This window comes from Carlito syrichta, unplaced genomic scaffold, assembly GCF_000164805.1.
Source record: "Carlito syrichta isolate Samal-C Ts95f unplaced genomic scaffold, Tarsius_syrichta-2.0.1 Scaffold309736, whole genome shotgun sequence".
In the NCBI taxonomy this organism is placed as follows: domain Eukaryota; kingdom Metazoa; phylum Chordata; class Mammalia; order Primates; family Tarsiidae; genus Carlito; species Carlito syrichta.
Genome location: NW_007253832.1, coordinates 127,872 through 132,702, shown reverse-complemented (window position 1 = coordinate 132,702; position 4,831 = coordinate 127,872).

Below are 4,831 nucleotides of genomic sequence, written 5' to 3'. Positions count from 1 at the left end.
GTGATTGTTGTTGGAGGCTTTGTCAAAGATGAGTTGGTTGAGAAATTGAGACTTTGCTTCTGGAATCTCTATCCTGTTCCATTGGTCTATATATCTGTTCTTGTACTAATGCCAGGACGTTTTGATTGCTGTAGTCTTGTAGTAAAGTTTGATGTCTGGAAGTGTGATCCCTCCTGCTTTGTTTCTTTTGCTGAGGATTGTTTTAGCTATTTGTGGTCATTTAAGTTTCCATATGAATTTCTGTATTGTCATTTCCAGGTCTGAGAAGAATGATGTTGGTACCTTAATGGGTGCTGTGTTGAGTCTGTAATTTGCCTTTGATAGGATGGACATTTTAACGATGTTGATTCTTCCTATTCATGAGCATGAAATAGTTTTCCATTTGTTTGTGTCTTCATGGATTTCTTTGAGCAGAGTTTTGTAGTTCTCATTGTAAAGTTCTTTCACTTCTCTGGTTAGGAAGATGTCAAGGTATTTCATTTTTTGTGTGGCTATTGTGAATGGAATTGTGCTTTTAATTTGGGTCTCTGACTGCTCGTTGTTGGTGTATAGGAATGCAACTGTCTTTTGCACATTTATTTTGTACCCTGAGACTTTCCCAAAGTCCTTTATCAGTGCAAGCAGGTTTTTGACAGTCTCTTGGATTGTCAAGGTATAGGATCATATCATCAGCAAAGAGGGATAACTTGACTTCCTCTTGGATGCCCCTTCCTATTTGGATACCCCTGATTTCCTTCTCTTGTCTAATTGCCCTAGCTAGGACTTCCAACACAATGTTAAACAAGAGGGGTGAGAGTGGGCAGCCTTGTCTTGTTCCAATTTTCTGGGGAAACGTTTCCAGTTTCTGTCCATTTAGCAATATGTTAGCTGTGGGTTTACCATAAATGGCACTTACTACTTTGAGACATGTTCCTTCTATACCTAGGTGTTTGAGGGTTTTTATCAAGAAGGGATGCTGGATTTTATCAAAAGCTTTTTCTGCATCTAATAAGATAATCATGTGGTTCTTGTTTTTACATCTGTTGATGTATTTAATTACATTTATGGTCTTGCAAATGTCAAAACAGCCTTGCAACCTGGGGATTAAGCCTACTTGGTCATGGTGGATGATTTTTGAGATGTGTTTTTGGATCCAATTTGCTAGAATCTTGTTGAGGATTTTGCATCTATATTCATAATTCACCTGTAGTTAACTTTTTTTGTTGTTGGATCTGTACCCGGTTTGGGTATTGAACTGCAGTTTTAAATAGGGTGGTCAGGGAAGGCTTATCTGAAAGTGGTATTTGAGCAAAGATTCAAGGAGGAGAGGAAACGAGCCATATGGATACAAGATGCCAATCACAAACAAGTCTGGACCTCCTGTACTTCTGACAGACCAGCTATAAATCAGGGATTGCTATGACTCCTCTGATTCAGTAATTTGTTAGAATGATGCACAGAATACAGAGAAACACTTTATGGAAATGTTGCACAGAGCTATTGGAGAGAGGAGTGTGGAGCTTCCATGCTCTCCCTGGACACTCTCCTCCCAGCACCTCCATGTGTTCACCTATCTGACAACTCTCCAAACCCCATTCTTTTTTTTTTTTAATGGAGGCTTCATTATGCAGGTATACCTGATTAAGTTATTAGACATTGGTTGAGGGTCTGGGGGTGGAGATGAAAGTCCTAACCCTCTAATCCACAGTTGGTTCCCCTGGCAACAGCCTCCTCCTTAGGGGCTTTCCAAAAGTCACCTTATTAACATAAATTCAGGCAGGGTGTGGTGGTTTACAACTGTAATCCCAGTACTTTGGGAGGCAGAGGTGAGAGGTTTGCCTGAGCCAAGGGATTCGAGACCAGCCTAGGCAACATGGCGAGACCTGGTCTCTACAATAAGTAAAAAATTAGCCAGGTGTGATGGTACATACCTGTAGTTCCAGCTACTTGGAAGACTGAGGCAGAAGGATCGCCTGAGCCTAACAGGCCAAGGCTGTAGTAGCTGTGAGTGTGCCATTGCTCTCCAGCCTGGGTGACAGAGTGGGACTCTGACTCAAAAAAAACAACATAAATTCAGATGTGGCTGAAAGGGACTTGCTATAAAAAAATCAAAGGAGCTCCTTTTACCTTTATGTATCACTTAGGAAATTACAAGGGTTTTAGAAGCTCTAGCCAGGAGCTAGGATGGAGATCAAAATATATATTTCCTATTATTACAATATCACAAAGGGTAGAAGAACATTTCAGGCAGAGAGAGCAGCCAAGTACAAAGGTCCTGAGATGAGAGTAATCTGAATATCTGGAGTGTTCATGGAGCATCTGAGAGCCTGTGGTTGGAGCCAGGTGTAGATTAGGTCTGCTTGAGTAGGGCCTTGTAGGTCATTGCAAAGACTCTGATTTTTTTTTTTTGAGTTGGAGTCTCACTCTGTCACTTAGGATGGTGTGCAGTGGCATGCCCACAGCCACTGCAGCCTTGACCTGCTGGATTCTGACAATCCTTCCAGTTCAGCCTTTCAAGTAGCTGGAACTACCAATGTGTGCCACCCTGCCCAGTTAATTTTTTGATGCTTCTGATACACACTCAAATGTGAGAACCACTGCCTTAAAGAGAGAGAGTGGCTCCCAAGCCTGCAGTGTTGCTGTGTCTTGGCTGAAGGTATTAATGTAGTTTAAGGATGGGTGAGTGGGCTGTGGGGCTGGTCAGCTTTGGAGGCAGGAAAAAGGAATGAGTCACCAAGACCAAGGATGTTCGTGTCCACCCAAGAAGTCAGGGAGAGAATGCTGAGCTGACTAGAGAAATGGACCTGCTAGAGAGTACCATGAGATTAGAGCCCCTTATGGAATTGGCTCATGAGGCTAAGGGTCCTTGTTATGATTCCAAGCTGTTCAGGGGAATTGCTGATTGGGATTAGGCCTCATGGAATATGCCTGTAGGAAGAGAATGTTCTGTCCAGAAAGCTTGTGCACTTGTGTGTGTGTGTGCGTGTGCCCAGATGTCTTTTCTTTTTTTTTTTTTAGTAGGAGTCTCACTTTGTCGCCTAGGCTAGAGTGCAATGACACGCTCATGGCCACCACAGCCTCGACCTGCTGGGCTCAGGTGATCCTTCTTCCTCAGCCTTCCAAGTAGCTGGCACTACAGGAGTGAGCTATGACGCCAGCTTATTTTTTAATTTATTGTAGAGACGAGGTCCCAACAACTTGCCCAGGCTGGTCTTGAACCTGCAGGCTCAGGCAATCCTCTCACCTCGGCCTCCCAAAGTGCTGGGATTACAGGCTTGAGCCACTGTGCCTAGCCAATTTTTTTTTCTTTTACTGTAGAGACGAGGTCCTGCTAAGGTGCACAGGTTGGTCTCAAACCCCTGGGCTCAGGCAGTTCTCTTGTCTTTGCCTCTCAAAATGCTGGGCTTACAGGTGTGAGACACTGCGCTTGACTCTTTTTTGTTTTTTTGCCAAGAGGTCTCACTCTGTCTCCCAGGCTAAATTGCAGTGGCACAATCACAGCTCACCTCAGTCTTGACCTCCTGGGCTCACGCAGTCCTTCCACCTCAGCTTTCCAAATAGCCGGGAATACAGGTGCAGACTCCCATGACAAATTAATTCTCTCTTTTTTTGGTTTTTGTATTTATTTTTGTTTTGTTGTTTCTTTTCTTTCTTTCTTTCTTTTTTTTTTTTAGTTGAAGTCTCACTCTGTCACCCAGACTGGAGTACAGTGGCCGCTCCCGGCCACCACAGCCTCAACCTGCTGGGCTCCGGCAATCCTTCCGCCTCAGCCTTCCAAGTAGGTGGAATTACAGGTGCGCACTACCATGCCCGGCTAATTTTTTGATTACTGTAGAGATGAGGTCTCGCCAAGTTGCCCAGGCAGGTCTCGAACCCTCGGGCTCAGGCAATTCACTCACCTCAGCCTCCCAAAGCACGGGATTACAGGCTGAGCCACCGAGCCCGGCTTTTGTTTTTGTTTTGTTTTGAGTCAGAGTCTCACTCTGTGGCCCAGGTTGGAGTACAGTGACACGCTCATGGCCACTGCAGCCTTGACCTGCTGAGCTCGGGGGATCCTGCCTCAGCCTCCCAAGTAGCTGGAACTACAGGCATGTGCCATCATACCCAAGTTTCCCAGGCTGGGCTCGAACCCCTGGACTCAGGCAATCCTCTCACTCCACCTTCCAAAGTGCTGAGATTACAGGCGTAAGCCACCATACCCAGGTCACTTTGCCTGTATTTTAAATAAGTTGTTTTTTACTTAGTATGGTAATAAGGAAGTACATGATTGATTCTATCAAAAGCACTTTGGTTTTGGGGGGTTTTTTTGGAGATAAGTTCTCATTCTGTTGCCTAGGCTGGCTTTGAAATTCTGAGCTCAAGTGATCCTCACATCTTAGCCTTCCTAGAGTAGTTGGGATTACAGGTGTTTACCACTGTGTCCAGCTGTTCTATTGAAAGTTTTCATTAATATTTTGCTAATTGGAATTCAATATAATTCGTTTATTTTATTTTATTTTGTGACTTGGGTCTCTCTCTGTTGCCCAGGCAGGAGTGCAGTGGCACAATCATGCTCACCGCAGCCTCAACCACCTGGGCTCAGGCAATTCTTCTACCTCAGTCTCCTGAGGATGGGACTACAGGCGTGCACCTAATTGGTTTATTTTGCTATATATTTTTAAATTATACTTTACTGGAATGACAAAAGGACCTGGATAAGTAAGAACTTCTGCTGTAACCTCTCTCTCCCCTTTGAACCTGGGGATGCTAATACTTCCTGCAGTTCCCCTACACCTTACCCACAGCTTTGTAAACCTGTTCTCCTCAAAATATCCTAACTTGTGGATGCTTGTTTCCTGCTGGGACCGTGACT